The 22,453-nt window shown below is 44.6% G+C and overlaps 1 non-coding gene across 1 annotated transcript; it reads right to left on the bottom strand.

Annotated features, from left to right (window-relative positions):
• Window positions 1–21,744: 21,744 nt before the first annotated feature.
• Window positions 21,745–21,908, bottom strand: LOC116150274 (U1 spliceosomal RNA). The gene has a single exon (XR_004133989.2). It is a non-coding gene; the product is annotated as a U1 spliceosomal RNA (small nuclear RNA).
• Between the last annotated feature and the right edge of the window lie 545 nt (window positions 21,909–22,453).

The following is a 22,453-nucleotide window of genomic DNA, read 5'->3' as shown; positions in this document are numbered from 1 at the left end:
CTTTGGTGGGGCCTGGTAAATCCTCACATTCCTCTCTGCCTTTTCTGCCCCCATCTGACCCCTATCCTCGCTCTCAAACAGGGCAGAATTTTAGCTCAGTGGTCTTGGGAAAGATTTGGATTCAGTGGCACCGCTGTGGAGTCAAGAGGTCATGAGAGAGGCAGACTCACTCCCGAAAGTCCTGCACACCTTGGCTCCTGCTCCCCGCGACCTCACTCTGTGTTGTGGACACGTGGACCTCCCTCCAGCTCCCCGACCATGCTGAGCCCTCACCCTTCTCACCCTGTCCACTTTCCCTGGACATTTGTTACCACTGCTATTTGCACGGCCAGTGGGTTGGCTTACTGGGACTGCCACAACAAAGTCCCACGGACCAGGTGACAAACAACAGAAACATAATGTCTCACAGATCTAGAGCCTGGAAGTCTGAGATCAAAGTGTCAGCAGTGCTGGTTCCCTCTGAGGGCCGTGTCCTTCTGAGGCAGCCATTCCAGGCCTCTCTGCGAGCTTTCGGTGGTTTGCTGGCAAGCGATGGTGTTTCTTAGCTGGTCGAAGCCTCACCCCGGTCTCTGCCTTCACCCTCACGTGGCATTCTACCTGTGTCCCTGTCTGTGTTCAACCACCCCCCTTTTATAAAGACACCAGTCATATCGCGAAAAAGGGCCCACTCCACTCATGTGTATGACCTCATCTTTACCAGTTACATCTGCAATCACCTCATTTCCAAATATGGTCACATTCTGAGATGCTGGAGGTTAGGGACATTAGGCAAGATGCTCACTTTGAAGGGAGGCAGTTCAGCCCCTAACAACAGGCTCTTTCCTGTCCTTCAAGTTGTAGCAGAAGCTTCACATCCCAGACAAGCTCCTTTAACCATCCTGTCTGAAGCATCTCCACCACCGAAGCCCGCCTGTCTCACGGAGCTTAGCTGTCAACCTTTGATGGTTTACTCGTCTGCTTCTCCGTCTCCCTGGGATTGGAAGCTCCACTAGCGGGGAGCGGGGAGCACGTTTGTCCTGCTCCCCCCACCCCGACCTCCCAGGGCCCAGCACACTGAGTGGTGTCTGCATTCTGAGCTGCGTGACCCATACTGAAGACTGCAGCAGAAGGAGAATTCAGTACCGATCTTAACTTCATGTCAATATTGGCTATTTTATTCATGAAGGATTTTTTGCATTACTTTTGATTTTTAAAATATTATATCAAAATAGCATTTACCTTGATTACTGAGGTTTTTTTTGCTGCCCCCGTATACTTCATGCCAGAAGCAAGTGCCTCATTCACCTTGCCCTCGAGCGGGTCCCACATCTGTCTCATCAGAAATGAAGGAAGAAAGGAGGCAGGTACTTAATCAGCAGAGACTGAGTGATTCTTCTCACTGTGAAAGGCAGCAGATGGAAGAGACTTCTCCCCAACAAAGTTGGGTGGCAAAGGACTTGAGAGAAACTGAGGCAAGAGTTGGGTCCTAGCCAACCAAGGAGGGCATGTCACCCTTTTCAATTCCCATTCTCACAGCAAAAAAAAAAAAAAAAAAAAAGAAGAAGAAGAAGAGGAAGAGGATGGGGAAGGAGGGGGAGGGGGATGAGGAGGGATTAAAAAAGGTTGTTTTTTGTCTAAATCTCTAGATAACCCATTCTCCTCCTCCCTTCTGGCCTCAAAGTTAGTCCAGGGCCCAGTGCAAAGGTCACCCCATTTCGGCTCAGCCTCAACTCCAGAGAGCCACCTGGGAACCCAGGCTCCCGGGCTCAGGTCTTGGCGCCCTGTCTCCCAGGTGCTGACACCCAGGGTGGGGCCAGGGTTTCTGAGACGCCTGTATTACTGAGTGGCAGGGATTTCCTCAGAAATGTTTAAGGATTGTTGGGTTCCCAGGCGAGAGGGAAGCTCGACACTTCTCTGGGCTCCGGCTCCTGAGCTAGTAACCACACACCGCCAATTTCTCCCTCCGCGGGGCCTCTCCGTCTCCACTCGGCGCCCCTTCCTGCCTCACCTCCCCCCACCATCTCCTCACTTCCCTCCTTGTCCCTCCCTTGCAGCCAGAATGAGACATGGTGCCTTAGGGACAGGTTTATTCTTCTAGCTCCCCACAAGAGTCATTTCTGTGTTAAACATCTCTCATAACGCTGCTTCCAGGTGATCAATTACCCGGAAAGGCGGAAAGTGAGGAATGCTACCTCCCTGATGCGGAGTGGGACTTCCTGGCAAGGATGCTGGGAGCTGAGGAGGGTACTTCTCTGCTAAGTCATTGTTGGGGGAGCGGTCTCTGAAGCCACCCCATCACTTAGCATCAGAGATGCTCACATAGCAGCCTGGGAAGCTGGTACCCACCCCTCAGCCACCAGGCCTGCATGTGGAATAACTTGGTAGCCCAGGGGGCGCTGCTCCCGGTGCAACAGCTCTTTTAAAACTGCCTTTGTCTCCTTGCCTGGAACCAGCAGTTCCTTGAGGACTCAAGGGCCTGTGGCTGCTTCCAGTGAATGAGTTGCGCTGGCAGACGGGTCTTCTTAGAGCAAGGTCCTCTCCCACCTGGTTGGAGTTGGGAATTTGAATTACTCAGTCTTTGAAGCCCACGCTACGCGGGGGCTGAAGGGGAGAAGCATCATGGTGCCCTGGACTTGCTTCTCTCTTGGAAATTCAGTTTTACTGGCTCTCAGATGATAACAGCGCCACCTCTTCTGAGTTGCTGTGAGGGGTAAATGTGTGATGTCTGTGAATGTGCCCAAATGTGAATCACAGACACACACACACGCACACACACGCACACACACACACACACACCCTCCAAGGGAGCCAAAGGGAATGGTCACATCACGGGGGCCTGGCTCATCCTGAGCCTTTTACTCCTACGCCCAACCCAACCTGGAGGGAAGAGTGTGTCCGTACCATAAACCCCTCTCCTTGTTTCTGGGCGGGACCACTTTGGATGCGGCCTTTCAGAGCCGGAATTCTAGACATCTCTGATTAAGAACCACCTGCCTTTGCTGGGCCTTCTGCCATGTTTGAAGCAAATGCATTCAGTGGCCTAAGCAGGCCCAGGAGAGAACTGTTTAATTTTCCTTTTATATCATAAATCAGCTCACAACTGACAGCTGGTTGCATTTTATTTTTTTCAGATTCTTGGCCCATTAGGATTCCACTGCCTGACTGGTCAAGGGAGACAGTCTGAGAGAAAGGCTTGGAGACTCTGGACTGTCCAGGCTCCAGGAGGAAGCTGAGTTTGACTTCAAGGGATCAAGGCATGAGACGAAAAGAGATGGATGGAAAAAACACTCGAGAAACCCGTCCGGGACCAAGGGCACCTCCCTCGCAGGTCCACAGGGCACAGAGTCAGAAACTGGGACGCACTTTCGGAGTCAGCCAGCCAGCCTCCTCATCCAAAGTCGAAAACTGTACATCATTCACTTACTCATTCAACAGGCAATGTCGACTTCTCTTATCTCTGCTTGGGCATTTGGTGACAGGAAAGGAAGCTCGCCATTTCCCATGGCCTGATCTTCAAACGTGAGTGAGAGAATCTGGGCTCATCAAAGCTTTCCCCTAGAGCATAAATTCCAGGAACTCAAGGTTCACGTGTGTTCTGCTCCCAGCTGCATCTCTTGTGCCTAACTCACAGTTGTCACGCAATACATATTTGTTGAATGAATGAATGAATGGATGGAGGGGATGTTTGAATGAAAGACCCTAATGTCAGAAGACAGCAACTTCATACCTCCAGGGCTCTAGGGGTATGACCTGAGGACTGAATGCAAGAAAAACATTGGAAGTCTCCATTGTTTTCTCAACCATTCATGCAAAAATTGTACTTTACATCAAAATATATCCTTGTTCATTTTACTACAAAAATGATGTTTCACAGGTCGCGGTGCTATTAAACGCTATACCATTGCCAAAACAGTTAGCAATTATTAAAACATCAGGACATGCCAAATGATGAAACCAGGCAAGCAACTTTCAATCATCATTTTATCCTGTCTTGAGAATGTCCATTGCTCTCTGTTAACCCTGCTAACTCAATAAAGGATTTTTTTTTCTACAGGCTTAAAAAAAATGATGTTTCAGCTGACTCACCAGAGAGTATAATTTGTGTGTACCTTGTAGTTTGGCCCCAGGCACACTGATGCATGCTCCTGGTGGTACACCGAAGCCGATGGTTTGGGAGACTGGTGCCAGGCGATCTTCTGATCCCACACCTGCATCCTGTTGCCTGCATCCTGCATCTGCCGTCTGACGCCTTCCCATTCCACCTGCTACCCCTTGCTCTAGCTCACCACAGGCCTGGATTCTGCTCTCAGGCAAAGCTTCCTATGTAGCAGCGGGAGGTAGCACTCCTCTTGCTGTTTTTTTTTTTTTTCTTTCATAGAACTCTAGGTGAGGCCATAAATAATTGGTTCTTTCTGGAGAGGGATTGATAATCTGTCTTTCTTGGAGCTGTTACTAGACTGGCCTGGCAAGTGGACAAGTGTTAAAAGGAGAAAATGGGGCAGTGGCCAGGGGAGGGAGTGAGCTCAAGATAATGGAGTCGAAAGCCACAGGGAGGTCCCCTCCTGGCCGCCAGGCTATGAATCACATCAGTCCTGGAGGAGAATCACCGTTCATAGTCCTCCCATGGGGGCTGCTCTGCCCGGCTGCCTCAGCTCAGTCTGGACCTGGGCACTTTGATCTTGCTGCGGAAGAGGTCTTGCTCCAAGGTATGGTGGACACACTGCCACACGTGAGGGCACCTAAAGTCCCAGTCAACAGCACCGATCTGAGAATCAGCAGCTGTTGCTGAATTTACCATGAACCCAGCACAGTGCTGGGCCCTGGGGGATGGCCCCAGCCCTCCATCCGCTCACCGCCGGAAGCATGCACATCCTGGGCTCTGACCCGCACTGGCATCCCTCGGAATCACCCCTGTGGTCCAAGACGCCCCATTAGACCAGAAGCGTGCTACCCCAGGAGTTGAACAATCAGTCCTAGTCAGGGCATCGCGTCCCTCGTTTGCAGAGCACTTTTATGTTCATGATCTCATTTAATCCTTAGAAACATCTTGTGAATTTATTTTAGTAATAGAAACTTAAATAAGAGATTCCTCTAAGGTCACAAATCTAGAAAGTGGCGAGCTGCAATTCAAACCCAGTATTTTCTGACAACAGAGCCTTTTCTCCTTTCTCTACTCTGTACCCAAGGGAGAAATAAACACTGACATGATGCGAGGGCAGGGGCTGTGTGCGATATGGGCCTGAGAACGGGTGTCGGTGGGGCATGATGTTACACTGTGGGTGGCTGTGAGTGACCTTGTGACAGTCTGAGGGCCCTGGAAGCCACTGAAAAGGGAGAAGAGATGCCAGCTGAGCGTGGGATATGTTTGTCTGCATTTCTTCCTGGGGCCAAGCCTGGTATCCAGGTGTGCATAAGGGCCTGGGCACTTGGGTAGCAAAGACATAGAGATTAATCAAGTGATATTTGTTTCATTGTTTCATTGGATGTGTATGCAGTGACACTGAGCTTCACCATGCACAGAACTGGGTGCTTCTGGTCCTTGGAAGCCTGGGTCCTAGGAGCTGGCTTAGGTCTTCCTTGTGTTGTCTTTCTTCCACCTGGGGAGGCATCAAGCAGCTCCCTGCTGTGGTTAGGAAGGTAGATACCCCCAATAATCATAAACTATCCCTCTGACAAGGTGGTTGACTGATCAAGTGTCCCATTTGCCTCAAGGACGAATAGGTGGCCCAGAAGAAACAGGTTCACTCTGTTTATCTATGTCATGGATGGGTTTCCTATTTCCCATTGTTTAAACCCTTTTTATGCCCTTCTGTTTCATGCTCAGTTCTCTCTTTTGGTTTGGTTTTCCTGGACTGCTCACCATGGAATTACTGTCCTCTTGATGACAAGGAAGGCGCCCTACAGTGACCTGCTCATTGTTGTGCTGTGTGTGTGTGTGTGTGTATAAAAGAGAGAGAGAGAAAAGAGAGGGAGACCGTGTTATTCCTATACCCTCAGGCTGAAATATGAGAGTTTCCTCTGAGACCCTTGAAATCCACAAAGTGTCTTCCTATGAGGCTCTTTAGATGTCCAAGATGGAAAGACAATTTCACACACACGCACACACACCCAAACACACTCCATAGATTCTGCACAGTAAGTGTGTGAACATCCCAGCAGGACCAGGATTGGGTGTGGCATTGGTTCTAAATTCCCAGAAGCGCTTTCTTTCCCCAGCCTATCTCTTATGGGGAAGACCTGAATTCTGTTTCCTTGACAACCAGACTCCCTCTCTCCCCATATTTTTTAATGCTGTGGTGATAAGGTGTATTTAAACCCAGCAGCCATGTTCCCATGGTGATAGAAGACCCCCAGTAAGTTGCCATGGGAACAGGAGATGGTTTTGAAAGAGGATAAAAGTAAGTAGGCTTTGCCAGTGATGACAGCAAAGTTAGAAGCAGAGACGCTGAAGAGTATGGCTCAAGAAAGCATCAGGTCATGGGCAATGGTCCGGCTTAGTCTATTGGAGCACAGTGTGGGGTCGTGGTTGGGGGGAATGTGACACAAAGCTTCCCACTCTGTTTGCAAGAAGACTCTGGGCAAAGCAATGTGACTGCTGGAATTTAAAGATGAGATCTCCTGATTTGCTCTGATTCGCTGTATTCTCCTTTGTCTCTCTTCTTCTGAACGGTTTTTAGGAAACAGGAGAACTGGGTGGGGCAACTGAAATGCAAAGACCAGAATGATGAGGGCATTTGTATAGCTGCTCCATGACATGGAAAAAATAGCTTCCTCTGAGTTCTGAGATCTGGTACCCCTAGAGCCAAGCATTGTTATCCTTATTTTGTCTTTTCCCTAACATTTTATTATTTCTAAACATACACCAAAGTTGAAAGAATTTTACAGCTGACACAGAAACACCCATCACCTAGGCTGCATCATTAACATTTTACTACATTTCTTCTGTCACATATCTATGCATCTGTCCATCACTCTTTCCCTTGACTGATTTCACAGAGCTATTGGGTGAGCCAGGATTCAAACCAGGTCAGTTCCTTGCCAAAGCCTCCCTCCTTTCCATTATACCACATTTAGAGTGTCCAGCCAGTCCAGTTTGCCTGGGACTAAGAGGGCTCCTGGGACTTAGAACTTCCGGTTTTAACATCAGTACAGCCCAAGGGAGTTTTATCCTGTAATTCCTGCATAGTGTGTTTTGAGGAATTAAAGATGTAGTTAAGGGGGAAGGGACCCGGGTTAGCAGGCATGCAGCAACTTCACTTGCAAACAGCTATTAAACACAGAGACAAAACTGTGTGTTGGGGAGCAAATGGAGCTACTGGAACTCTTAGGCATTGCTGGTAGGAGTGCCAATTGTTACCACACTTTGAAACATGAGGTTTGAAGTATCTACTAAAGATAAATATATATATATATATATATATATATATATATATATATATATATATATACACACACATATCCTGTGACTCAGCAATTCCACTTTTAGGTGTATTCAAAAGACATAGCATATGTCCACCACTACCACCAATAACAACAAAACCCCAACATGTAAAAGAATGCTCGGAGCAGCTTTATTTGTGTTAGCCCAAACTAAAAACGCAAATATTCATCATCAGGGGAATAGATAAACTCCGTATATTCCTATAATGAGCCACAGAGCATTAAGAATAAGAAACCTACATGATATATACAACAACATGGGTGAATCTTAAAAACATAATGTTGAATGAAAAAAGCCAGGCACAAAAGAGTACATACTGATGATTCCATTCATATGCAAGGCAAGAAAGAACAAATCTCACCTACAGTGATCACAGGGTTAGGTCCAGGCAGGGAGAGGGTGTTGTGGACCGGATGGGGGAGGGCGCTGGGTGGGTGATTACACGGTGTATTCACAGATCAGCATTTAGTGAGCTGTGCGGGTGAAGATCGGTGCACACTTTATTCAGTGTAGATTATACCTTGATTTAAAAGTTAAAAAAAAAAAAGGTAGGCACTAGAACTCCAAAAGCAAAAATAAAAAGTATAGAGAGAAAGCAGTAAATGCTGAAGCTGAGAGAGAAAGCTGCAGTCTGACTGCCAGCAAGTCCACGGTGGGCTGGAAAACTCTAGAACACGTTACCAAATTACTCTTCCACTCCGGAAATTTGATCTGTGAGTCTGTCAGTACCAGGAATTTCACATCACACTACAAAGAGCCAGAGCAAGTGGTTCGCAGTGGGAAGGTGCTATATTTTAAGAGTAGAAAAGTCATCTTCTGTCCTTAAACAGGAAGAAGCAAAAAGGTTTTTCTCTGCTGTCTGAACTGGGGGGTTATTTTGAGAGGGGGGAAAAAAAAAAGACAGACATTACCTTTGGGGCGGATTCTAGGAAATTAAAATCTGGAAATGAAGGCAAAACTCTTTCTGTCTTTTCCACTCCCAGGAAGGAACCTAGTCTGGGAAATTTCCGTCCCCTGCTGGGGACAGATACGTGTGACCTCAGATCGTCTGAGTCACCTCCAGCTCCGCGTGTCTGCAACCAGCCCCGAGGGGGGTGGAGGGCGGGAATTGCATCTGTGCCTTCTATGTATGCATGCCAAGCTTTCCACTGATTTCCAGGTGCCCTAGAAAGTCAGGGGCAGCAGTTTGAAGGCACACTGCCCGGAGACTTCTTCCCCGGGCGTCATTCTGCTCCTCAGAAGTGAAGGGACATCCAGCTCTCTCTGATTCTGGGAGCCCCTGGTTCCTGCAGCAACCATCCCCTCAGATAAAGCCTCTCCTCTCCCACAGAGGGCTGGGGGGCACAAGGGCAGGAGACAGGTAGCTACCTCCCGGCCCCTGGGCCCCTCCATCCCAGATACCTTGGCTGCAGCATTGCAATCTGTCTGCACTGATTTTGCTTTGCTGCCTGAGTCTTGCTTCCTGTCTGGGTTCCAAAGCACATAAGTAGAGGAGTCCTCGGGAGAGGATCACTAATTGTTAATACCTTTAACATGCCTGCTTCTGACAGTGAGGCAGGAAAAATATATATTTTCATATTACGTCTCTATCCATCTGTATATTTTTAACGTGCCACGGTGCCGCTTTGTACAGGATTGTCATTTTAAGTGGTGGTTTGGCCTCACTCCAGGGCTTGATGCACCAGGGTCAGGTGGCCTCTAAGGCAGCGGGAGTTTTATGCTGAGCTCTCGGAACGCGCGGGGTTCGCCGGGGGAGATTTCGCCACATTGCTGAGCCGGAGTGAGTGGCTCTCCATGCAAAGGGCATAGCTTTTAAAGAGAAAAAAAAAAGTCTTGTCCATTCCCCCCACCTCTCTCTCCTCTGGTAGAGAAGAATAAACCTCCACCTGACTGAGGGCTTGTTGCAGAAAAGACTCAAGAAACACTCATGCAAGCACCCCCGACCAAAAATCCCCGGGACACAGTTCATTGGAGTCAGAAGGCGAATGGAAACGCAGCCCTGAGTGTCTGTGCACCTAGAGGTGACTTAGGATTGAGGCCAGGTGCTGCTTATGGGCCACTGGGACCTGCAGGTGTGTCGGCCCTACCCAGGTAACAACCGCCTGCCCTCCTGCCTGTAAGGAGGAGGCTCCGTGACTTCAGTGTGGGAGCATTGGGCATCCTCCCAGGTCCCAAGCTTCTTTCTGGGGCCAAAGGGAATGATCCAGAAGCAACGAAGAAAGTAGATAAGGGATTGTCCAGACCACAGAGCATCTGGCCTTCAGACTAGGAGCTAAAGAAAGCAGAAATGGGCTTTATATTCCTCTATAAAGGGGCATTAGCAGAACCCCTCTACCCCTTCTCCTCTCCTGAACTTGGGGGCCAGGATCCAGATCCAGCTTTTCCAAGCTCCCATCTCCCTCCTCCCTCCGGGCAGGCCTGAGGCTCCCAGCTCCTGGGCAACTGTTCCTGGCCCCTCGGACCCTCTTCTATGGTACAGTTCCCCTCCCTCCAAGTGGCTATTTAGAGCCAGGGAAAGAAATGGAAGGAAAAAAAGGTCTTGTTAAATATGTGTATTTCTGCTGTCCTTCTGGTGGGATAATCCCTAGCCGACCACAGCTGCAGAAGACCAACTGAGCAAATAACGGGAGGATATAAATATCTAGAATTACTGTATCTCAAATTCCTTTTTCCTGCTGCAGCCCCAAAGAGCCAGATTTCATTTTTCAAAGAGACCTGAGAGAGGAAACTTGGGCTCCTGGCAAGGTCAACAGCAGCATTGCCCTGTGGCTGGAGGTTAATGTGTGTGTCTTTGCACGTGTGCCCTTGAGTGTGTATGTGTGTGTGTTGGTAGTCAGGAAGAAGAAGCCCAGAGAGCTATGAAGACGAGCTTCACCACTAAAAGTTCTGATTTCTACATCCTTGATATAGGATGTTTGTTTACAGGAGAAGGTGGGAAGGGAAATTAAACAATGATTTTCAAATCCCTCGAGAGCTATTATGCAGCAAATGTCATCCAGCTGTTCTCCACCCCCTGCCCCAGTTTCCCATCTGCTCCTGTTTTAGTCGGGGGGCTTCCAGGACAGGACCACTGACTGTCTTTTGGTTGGCAAAGTCCCAGATAGTTTGACATGTGGGTTCTGTACAGACTGCCCCTTGGAGATGGAGTTGGCAGGACCTGGCTTTTCCAAGTGGACTGGAATCTGAGTCAATACCATCTGGGTGGTAGGCCCCGCATAGCGGGTGCCTGGACCCAAGACCAGTATGAATAGTGCATTGGCCCACTCAGGGCACAGTGCCACACGGCTTGTGCCAGATACAAGAGTCACTCCCTGGGTCCCCTGGGAGCAGTTAAGAAAAGACCAAGACTGGTGATTTGGAAGACTTCCCAGTAGGCATCTGGCTTCTAGCCATGGAAACCAAATCAAATCTTGGGCTGGAAGAACATGGTGCATGCATATGCAATTCATGCATCCATTCAACTCATATTTACAGACCCCTATGAGGGGCAGAGTGTCTATCACAACTTGCTGGCTTAGGCTTTATTGTTCCCTATGTTTGCTCTGTAGTCATCCTAACACTGGGTGGCATAGCCTTAAAAGTTATGAGTAATTTCCTCTTCTGCTGGATTTGAAAAAAATTCCGCTCCTGCTGCCATTCCTCAGCCCCTGTGACAGACCTCTCCACTCGCAGGTTTGCCTTTAATTTTATTGGGCCAACCAGTAAGCCAGGCTGAGGCACTTAGAACCCGAATGGATGTGGCTCAGATTTGAGGTCATGTTTCCCATTCTCCCTGGTTCCAGCACTACCTCTGGCCAGTGACACACTTGGAAAATAACTGTTCTGAATTTTGGTACCAGAGCTGGAGGCATGAGATGATCTGCACACTCGGGGACCAAGAGAGATGCTGTGTGTATATTATTCCAATCACCTCTCCCCCATGCCGTTTATTCCGCTTCCCTGGAGAGTTACATTTATTAGTCATCCTGTGCCACCCCGTGCCTAACCTCACAGAGAGTGAAGGGCCCTGGCTCCGTTTTACAACCCCTTTTCACCATCCCTGCTCTGTACTTCGGTCACACATCCCGGACACAAAAGGGGACCAGCTCTTCACCTGCTTTCATTATTGCTCTCCTCTTTGATTACAGACATTTGTTAACCTAACTTGTTCCCTTCTGAGTTCCCTGAGGTCTGCTTTGCTCATTTCCAAGGTCTAGCACAGTGCTTTTCAGGTAAGAGGAGTTGAGTACGTATTTTTAAAGGAGTGAAGGAATGAGTGGATGACAAAGGGGTACAAGTGGTACCACCACAACACTTTTGTTTAAAAGAAGTCAAGAAGCCAGATTTGCAAAAAAATGCTACCTTTCCATTCCCTGAAATGAAAGAGGGTGACTCTCATTTTGCATTCTGAGGCCTTTCTAAGTAAGGTTGGCAGATACATTTGAGCCTAATTTGCAAAACTGCTTTAAGCCATTTCTCTATAAACCAGCCTGAATAGAATGCTTCTGTCTAGGAAACAGAAAGGCAAGTAGATGCCAATGGGCTAACTTCTCCCACACCACCATGGGGACAAGTAACATATAGCCCTGCCAGCGTTACTTAAGCCACTGTCTCTGGACCTGATCACATACCCTACTCATTGACGGGAAATCCAACTCAACCCATCCCAACACATGTGGTGGACTCAGACTGGGTTTCTGAATTCCTACGTTTCCGTTCTTGTTTGGCTCCCCTGTCTTGGCTGTCAGGGACCACGCAACCTCTTGAAGACCCCTAAAGCATGGGAAACATGACATCCCTGGTCTAATGCAAATAGCCCCAGGCCAGACAGATGTGCCTGTGATATTGTCAAACCCCCTGCCATTTGCTTCTGTCACCTTATTGACTTTCCATTTCTTTTTTCTTTCAAATTGAACTATAGGTGGTTTACAATCTTATATATTAATTGCAGGTGTATAGTTTAGTGATTCAGTATTTTTATAGATTATACTCTATTAAAAGTTATTATAAGATAATGGCTACAATTCCCTGTGCTATACAATACATCCTTGTTGCTTATCTATTTTACACATAGTAGTTTTATCTCCTAATTCCCTACCCCTAACTTGCTCCTCCCCCTTCCCTCTTCCCGTTGGTAATCACTAGTTTGTTTCCTTTATCTGTAAGTCTGTTTTTGTTTTGCATATACACTCATTTGTATTATTTTTTAGATTCCACATATAAGTGATGTCTTATAGTATTTGTCTTTCTCTGACTTATTTCACTAAAGCACAATATTCCCTAAGTCCATCTACATTGCTGCAAATGGCAGAATTTCATTCTTTTTTATGGCTGAGTAATATTCCTCTGTGTGTGTGTGTGTGTGTGTGTGTGTGTGTGTGTGTGTGTACCATGTCTTCCTTTTAAATTTTTTTAAAAAATTTTTATTGAAATATATTTGATTTACAATGTTGTGTTAACTTCTGGTGTACAACATAGTGATTCATTTATACATACATATACACACATATTCTTTTTCATATTCTTTTTCATTATAGGCTATCACAAGGTATTGAATATAGTTCCCTGTGCTCTACAGTAGGACCTTGTTGTTTCACATCTTCTTTATCCATTCGTCTATTGATCGGCACTTGGGTTGCTTCCATATCTTGGCTATTGTAACTTGTGCTGACTCGCCATTTCTTTTATTCTCTGCACACATTTCTCAGCTCCATCTCTGAAAATCAGGACACTTAAAAAATGCATTGAGTGTTTACTGTGTCCCAGACACTGTGTAGGAGCGTCACACATTACTGACCATCACACTCACCACAACTTTATGAGATAGGCACAATTATGATTTCCACTACTGTGCTGGAATAATAACTCGTTCAAGTCACACAGCTAGTCAGTGTCAGAATCAGAGCTCAAACCCAGGTCCTCCTAACTCTGATGGTTATTCTCTTAACCACAGTACTGTTCCCCAACAACCTGCTCTGATCTTGGAGTAACTTGTTCTATTCCTGGGAATTTAGCTCTGGTAGCATCAGCGAACTAGCCTCATGGGAAGGCTAAGAGTCTTCATCACTGCCTCTCTAGTACTAGTGCTCTCCCCATTCCCATCCCCCGAGCCAGGCTTTTCTGGGCATGATGAAATGCATGATGGATAAACAGCAGTGCTGAGCAGATACATGTTCAGCTCACTGATTGGTTGCTAGTCTTCCACCCCAGGAAGATGGGCCTTCTAGTCCTAGCTCTGGACCAGTTTTGTATCCTGGAGGGTCGTTCTTGGGGTTCTCTGATTCTCTGCCTTTTGTCTGGTGGGCCGTCACCCACCCACCCAATACCCTGCCCCACCCCCACCACACAGGCACAGCACGCTTCAGCCACTCTCCTCTCTGCCTACATCGTGTAAGTTCATAGATGAGCATCTGGGACAATTAGTCAAGCGACCCCCCTTGTGGGTCATCGCAATGGTCAGCTCACACTGGAGCCCCTTTGCATGATGTGTTTCAGTAAGCACGGCTAGGAAGGAAACAAAGAATCTTGCCGAGCACGTTCTTTTTCAGGGTTAATGTGGCCAGGTTAGGCAGAGTACACCTCTTCAGCTCCTTCCTCTCCCAACAGCACAGAACCTCTCAGGAACCCAGGACCCAGGCAGCAGCCCTCCCCAGTAGAACGCATGGCCGCACTCTCCTCGCACCACCTGACAGGTGTCTCCGCACTGGAGGCAGCCTCAGCCTTGCCGTCCCGTGGCTCTGTTTTCCACTAATATGCTCATATTTCATCTGCTTCAGCATTTTGCTTTCCCAAGACTCTGAATCCCTCATACTTGAATATATTTTATGCTGATGAGCAGTGGTGTTAATCATGCCTCTGGGCCATACCTAAAGGGACATTTTATTTCATTCTTTCTTGGGCCTTTGGCCAAGTTGCATTTTTTCCATCTCTCAGGAATAGGGTCTCTCCCCGAGGCTGCAGAATGAGTGAGACATGAGGAAGGACTTCCAGATTAATAGCCTTTTGAGAACCTGAAACTAAGCCCCCGAAGGGAATTGCCTTAAAGAGAGTTTTTTTTCCTTTTTTTTTTTTTTTTTTTTTTTTTTTAAGAATGGAGACACTTCATTGTCATGCAACCAGCTAAACGTTTCATCTTAGAGCCCTGGGGACAAACCAGATGATGCATGGATTCTTCTCCAAGGCTGAGTGTGCACATCTCCTATCCCAGTCGGTTTCTGTATGTTCTCAAGGGGGAGACAAAACAATAGGGGTGAGTGGGGAAGATTTACAACCTGATTGGAATTCATAAGAAGAACTCAAAGTCTGCTGAGCATCCCCTGAAGATTAAGGGTGGAGCCAATTGCCTACAAAGCTTCCATTGATCCGACCTCTCGGAAGGCTTTCCCGGGAGCCACACTGTTCGCCCACAAGCATTGTTTCCCTCAACTTCAAAGCTGGGATTTCGTTAAATTATAAATGCATAAAGCCACAACCTTGTTTTCTTTCAATTTTAGTGCTCACAGAACTAGAAAGGATTGATATGCCAGTAATAGCAGACAAGAGGGAGAAGAATTTATGACCCCAGAAGTGCTGAGGCAAAGCAATAGAAAGAAGCATTTAAGTCTTTCTATTAAAGTAACTCATATTAAAAAGTAATAGAAGCCGGGGTGGCAGGGGCCTTACTTATTTCATCAGTGATGCCAGCAGTCAGCAATTTGTCATGGCTGGAGAACAGGCAACAACCATCTACCCCATGAATGAGCTAATGCTCAGTGCAGCCTGTCAACGAAAAGCTGATCGTAATCTGGGAACACAGAAATAGACAAGTTGAAAGACTAACGTGGAGGAGAGAGGGAGAGACAGCAGCGTCACTGTCTGATGCTGTAGAGCAGGAGGAACCTGGACTTCTGCCTCAGTCTGTTTGGGCTGCTGTAACAGAGCAGCATGGACTGGGTGGCTTAAACAACCAGCACTCATTTCTCCCAGTCCTGGAGGCTGGGAAGTCTAAGACCTCGGTGCTGGCAGATTGCACTCACAATGAGAGCCCTCTCCCTGGCTTGTGGATGGCCAGCTTCTCACTGTATCCTCACATGGAGGAGAGAGAGAAGATGGGGAGGGGAGAGGGAAGACGGGACAGAAGGAGGGTAGAGAGGGAAAGAGGGAGGGAGGGAGGGGAAGGGGGAGGGTAGGTGACTGTTGGATGTAGGGAGTGAAGGAGAAGCAGACTCTTGGTGTCCGGTTTGAGTGGCCGGTCTTGACAACTGAAATAGGGAATGCTTGTCAAGGAAGGAAGGAGTAAATGATGACCCTAGGTTTGGATAAGTTAAGTCAAGGTGTCTGATGGGCTTCCAGCAGGCAGTGGTTTTACATAAAAGTACAGAGACAGAGCCTAGGAAGTCATCAAGGTATAGGACTTCATTATCTTTCAGTTCTTATGACAGCAGCCTCCTAATTCAACTCCCTGCTTCCAGGCATGCCCCGTCCAATCCGCCCTGCATTCTAAAACACGAAATTCATCCTGTCACTGACCTACTTAAGACACCTTACCACCTCCTATTGCCTTCAAGTTAAAGTTTGAGATATACTAGGACTTCTAAGATCTAGCCTTTGGTACGCAGCCAAGCCTAATCTTCCCGCCATCCCCCATTTACTTCCAGTTCACTGAATATGAAATACTCTTTTCTGCATTTTATCTCTGGTAAACTCCTATTCATTCTTCAAAACTCAACTCAACTGCCACTCCGTTGGCGAGGCAGGATCTCCGTTTCTGCCTCTGTGCTCCGCGGTTAGTTGTTCTGACACCTTACAGCATTTACCACACTGGCTGTATAATGCAGACAAATGTGTTCCATCACACGGTGAGCTCTTCGTGGAAAACAATTTCACTTTGTTCCTCACCATTTCTCCCCCTGCTCAGCAGAGTGCCTAGCACATCGTAGGTTCACCGTTTGTGCTGTTGGACTGAACGAGTGAGCCTTAGCCGGCGCTTTGGGCCTTGACGCCACAGTTCCCCCTTCATGGTTTCTTTGCCAGAGAAGCAAATGAAAGACTGGTGATAAAACAATCCCTAAGGATTCCGGGGGAAAGGAGAGGAAAACATTCTGTGTTCTCATTTCTCCTCTTCTCCCTATTTCCTAAATACAGATAAACCTCGAGCTTCAATCAGACCCCTAAGAATCTCTACTCTTCCTGCTTGCACAGCCAGAGATAAGAAGATGAAGACAAATTTCTCTAGGACCAGAGATGTTTCCTTGGACTTCTGTTGGAATTTCAAGCAACACAGGAAGGCTACTGTTGTACTGTGTAGCTTACTGGGATACAAATAAGTCTGTGGGAACCCCTGAGACTTCTGACTTTGGGGATTTCTCCTCACAATGCAATTTAAACTGTTTCGAAAGAGCATTTTGTTGTTAAAGGAGGTATAGTTGTAAGCTTGACTCTGTTCTTGTATAACCCTGAGAAAAATGTTTGCGTCACTGGGACTAAGTTTCTTATTTGTAAATAGAGGGGTTGGGAATAAATAATCTCTAACATTTATTTCAAATTAAAAAGCTTATGAGGGCGCCAAGTTCCAGGAGGATAATAGTAGGTACTTAAATCCAAATCAATTCATACATCCTTTAAAAAAAAAAGATCAACAGAAGAGTAAATAAAACCACTCAAAACTCAGCAATAGCATAAGTAGAAAGCCAAGAATATTATGAAATTAAAATCATGCACTAGTCAGGAAATAAACCAAACCAGCAGAGTCATCTGTGGAATGCATGCCAGAGAGGAGAGAGGAACAAGGGTGGGAGAGGTGGAGGCGGGGTGCAAGGACCAGAAAGAGAAAGTACCATCCAGAGTGGGGAGATGATGAGAAGATGCTAGAGACTTATTCTAAGCCCTGGCTACTGGGGCATCAGCTGGAAAAGACTTGAAGGTGCAAGGGCCCAAAGGCAGCAATCTTGAGTAGGTGCTACTTCTGAAGGAGAGAGAGAAGATTTCCAAGAAGCATCATTTGGAGTCTTAATAGCAAAGGGAAAGAAAGAACAGGAGGTGGAAATCAACAGTCCTACAGAAACAAAAGAGAATCACCAACTCAGAAGGCACTCAACTCCTCTTTTGTCTCAAGCACCACGAGGGAAAGTTACATTTTCCATCTTAATAGGAGGTTACTCTTGAACTGACAAAATTCTGGTAATTCTTCCCCTGGATAATTTTTGGCTAATCTTCTTCTTCTCTGTCTTCATAAATTGTTACTGCTAGTCTGGGAAAATAAATATTTCAAAATAAACAGAAAATTGCAGGGACTATCCATACAAAGTCACTATAAAGAGAAAAATCAAAGTGAGATTTTTAAATATTTCAGCTGGTGAAAATTCTCCCCTAAATCCAACCCATGAAGCCAAAGAAAATTATACCACAACACCTCATCTTGGATTAAATATCCTTAAATAGGCATTTGCACATACAAAAAACCAATTCAATGAAAAAACTGAAAACAGAAATAGACCAAAAACAGAACAATATTAAACAAGAGTTCACTAAACTTAGGAAGCAAATTGAAGAAAAAGACAAAATTGTCTTAGAAATGGAAACTAAATTACGAAGGACCCAAATGAGAATATATTTAATGAGACATTAAGACACAAAACATTCAAGAAAACAAAAATGATGTAAAGAAGGTGTTTTAAAAAAGTAGAGAAAAAGGGATTCCTGTAGAAAGAAGGCAGCAAAGATAACCCAATATATATAATTGGACTCTCTGAAGAAGAAAAAAATAGAATAGAAATTATATTTAAACCTACCATTCAAGAAAACTTTTAAGAAATAAAAGAAGACCAGGATACACATATTGAAATTGCCCACCAGGTACCTGGGAAAATTGACTGGAATGCTTAAGTCAATCCTGTCTTGATCCAACTTTAAACTTCCATGTTTGAAGGAAAGATTTAAAGTCAACCTTCTCAATTTCTGCCAACAACGGAACAGTATTTTCAAGAAACTCAAGAAAAGAGTATGAGCCAAGGATTTTTTATCCAACCAAGTAGTCCTTCAAATATCAAGGCTAGAAGAAGAGTTTTAAACATGCAAAAATGGAGGAAAATCTGTACTCAGCAACATTTTCTGAGGAATCTACTAGAAGTCAAGTGTCCGCTAACCAAGTCTGGGAAACTTCAAGAAAGGAGTTAGAGAAAGTCCTGAATACGTTTAATTGTTGCTCTAAGACTAAAACCAATGTGGGCAAGGGTAGAAGACCACAATGCAAAGGCTGAATGTTCTATAAAGGATACAGAATTCAAAGTTTAAGAAGACTGAAGAAGTGGGAGGCAAAGAAGAAAGAAAAACCAACTCACTGACTGTCACATACATAGTAGAGAGGAGTCAAAGGTTACATTTAAACCTGACAACCAAATAGTAAATGCCTAAGTACGAAAAAAACTAAAAAGTATTAGAACAGCCATACATATTCTTAAACTAAAAGAAATACAAAAAGGAAAAATAACCAAAGAATAGATAATAGAAAGGAACACAGTAAATACAACATAATGTTTATAGTAAATATTTTTAAAAGATGTCAAAGTTGGAGCCAAACATATTAGTCATATTAGTAAATGTAAATGTACTTATCTATTAAAATAAAGAAATTTTCAAGTTGGCTCAAAGAACAAAACTCAACCAACCATATGATGAATACAAAAGACACGTAAAATGAAGTGAGTCAAAAATGCTAAAAATAAATTGATGAGCAATTTCTATCAGGGAAATGGAAACAATAGGAAAGAAAGGTTTCGATTCTAACATCAGACGAAGTAAAATTCAGACCAGTGATCTGAATAGAAAGTGCAGAAATGGTCCAAGCACACATGGAAGTTGAGCCTATTATAAAGCTGATGTCTCAAAACACTGAGGAAATGATGGACTTTTTAACAAATGGCATTAGAGCAACTGAAGCATCTCTGAGAAAATAATAAAGTTGGCTTCTTTCTTCACCTCATTAGCAGAATAAACTCCAAATCCACAAAAGATCTAAATGTAAAAGAGAGAGAGCCACACAAGTATTAGATACAGGGAAAGCCTTTCTGACTATGATTGGAGATCCAGCTACAATTTTTTAAAAATCTCATTACTTAACTACATTTAAAAAATCTTCCCTATGACAAAAAACACCACCAGTCTAAAGATAAGCAATGCTTGGGAGGGAAAAAATTACAACATGTAGAACAGATAAAGGGCTAATATCCCAATATAGTAATACTTAGAATAAATATTTTAAAACCTTATAAAATTATTCAAAGTTATAAACAAACAGTTCAACCAAAAATACATATGATGTCTCTTCAAAGATACTAACAGATGTTCTATTTCATCCATAATGAAGAAAGGCAAATTAAAACTAGGCTATTTTCTCACCTAAAAAATTAGCAAAAATTTCAGAATCTTGACAGCCAGTCTGCTGGTGAAGCAGTAGAGGAGAAGTCCCCTCTCATACACCGTTGGCGAGAATGAAAAAACTCCTACAAACGGGACTTGGGCAATATCCGATTCAGCTGCAAACACATTTGCCCGTGGGCTCAGGAATCCCATTTTCAAAAGTTGACCTTGAAAATACTCCTTCAACAATTACGAAATGAAAACAACCACAAGGTTTTTCCTTTGTTGCACTATATGCAAAAAAATTATTGAAAGTGATCTAAATCCTCATCCACAGGAATCGGATTAAATAAACGGCAATACCACCACACAATGGAGGACTCCACATCTGTAAGAAGGAATGAGGAATGTGTCTATGAACTTATATTGATTGACAGATGTCATGTAAACTAAAAAAAAATACAGCAAGATGATCAAAGCTTTTTACAAAATACTTTTGTGTAAGAAATAAGAGGAGATAAGAAAAAAATACACATATACATGTGTATATTTATGTATTTGTTTATTTTTACAAAACAAAACACAGGAAGTTAAACCAGGAAATAATAAAAGTGTTTACCTAAAGAGGAGTGAGTAAGAATGGGGTTAAAATGATTAGGGAAGGGAGGGAAAATTGAGAGTATAATTTTTCCATAGTTTTAACAAGCTAATGTTTTATGTATTTAAAAAAAATAAGTTAAATAAATCACCAAGGGAGAAAGAAGTTGATTTGCATATTCAAAACATAAGCTAAATCAATTTTTAAAAATCTAAAGTTGAATACAAACAGAACAAATAGCCCTAATTGTACCTCAAAATAATAAAATAACCACATAAGGAAAAAAAGCGGTAACTCAAGTAATTTTTGAACATAATACATTGGCTGAACATCCTCGATAAGCAATAAGGATAAGGAGAAGCAAAACTGTAATGAAATCTTGAACTTTAAATTTGTTACTGGTAGTGGTGTGGATAATGAATTCTGACACTATTTAGTTTGTATTGGAGGAGTCAGCAAACCCTACTTGCCAGGGTTAGAGATACAAACATAGAATGCGGAGGAGGGGATGGGGGAACCCCTGGCATTGGGTTGGAATTGAGTATATCAGTATAAATTCATGATTATGTATGATTTATATATAATATGTATGTATATGTGTGTGTGTGTGTACGTGTGTGTGTGTGTGTGTGTATAATATATAAATATATATATATATTTTTTTTAACCTAAGTGTGTTTACTGAAATGGCCCAGAAAAATGACATCTTAATTTCAATGAGTGTACTTGGTATTGTGAGATGAACTGTGTCCCCCACAAAGATGTACTGAAGTCCTAACCCCTGGTACATGTGAATGTGACCGAACTCGGTAGTAGGGTCTTTGCAGATGTCATCGAGCTGAGTGCATACTAGATTAGTGTGAGCCCCTAAATCCCACGACTGGTGGCTTTATAAGAAGACAGCCATGCGAAGACCCCCAGACACGCAGAGAGAAGGCAGTTATGTGAAGACAGAGACAGATATTGAAGCGAGGCAGCTACAGGTCAAGGAATGCCATGGACGGCTGGCAGCCACCAGAAGCTAGGAAGAGGCAGGGAAGGATTCTCCCTTAGAACCTCCAGAGAGATCATGACTCTGCTGAGACTTTGATCTCAGACTTCAACCCTCTAGAACTGGGAGACAATGAGCTTCCATGTTTTTAAGCCACCCAGTGGGTGGCATTTTGCTGCAGCAGCCCTAGGAAACTAGTACATCCAGCAACTAAATCTTGGTTTCTAAATACCATTTGACACAAAAAGAATAGGGGCTCCTTGAAGAAATAAATACCTGGTTCTAGATGTCTGGGGCATCTCATTGTCCCAGAAAGCAAGGATGGGCTCAGAAACTGATGGAAGCACAACAAAAAGACCCAGGAACCAGCCTAAAGAGGCTCTCACTAGCCAAATCTGGAATAGTTTGAGTGTTTTTTTTCAGGGGAAAGTGCGAACACAGTCCCCCCCTACCACAAGTTATGCAGTCGAGTTTCCCACATTTGGGGAAGTCGCAGGGGTCAGCACATCCGGAGCGCAATGGATAAGCCTTGCCCTGGGAAAACCACCTTCGTGATCATGGTATCTCCCCTGCCAGGTAATGGAATAGTTGGAGTATTAAAACGAATAAGGAAAAGCGATTGCCTGGAGCGATTACAAGAATTAAGGGGGAAGGGATATCAGGAAACTTACTGTGGGGCTGGAAATGTTCTGTCTCGGGTGTGAGTAACATGAGTATGTATGCTTGTCAGATGCATCTAACCGCGTGTTTAAGACCTGGACAATGCACTGTATGTAAGTTATATTTTAATTTTAAAAATGAGTAATGATAGTGATAGATTATAACGTATAGAACTTAATTTTTTTGATCCATGAATCCATAATGATACTAAAAACAAAAGTTGAAGGAAGGAAAGCTCTTTTTTAATAAAATGTCAGATAGTGAATATAAAAAGAATTATAGGATTAGAAAAAAATCTCCATTTTTCAACCACCAATGCAATAATCACTTCAGGCAAGGATAATTAATGTAAACCAAAACATTAAACATTTGGTTTTGGAGATCAGGATAGTCAAATACTCTCAAAGCATCCCCTAAAACGTAAGGAGAAAGGTGCCTTTGCAGTAAAGAAACCTGGCAGACACCAGCT

This window comes from Camelus dromedarius, chromosome 34 (assembly GCF_036321535.1).
Source record: "Camelus dromedarius isolate mCamDro1 chromosome 34, mCamDro1.pat, whole genome shotgun sequence".
NCBI classification, from domain to species: Eukaryota; Metazoa; Chordata; class Mammalia; order Artiodactyla; family Camelidae; genus Camelus; species Camelus dromedarius.
This window is presented reverse-complemented; position numbering and strand designations above follow the sequence as displayed.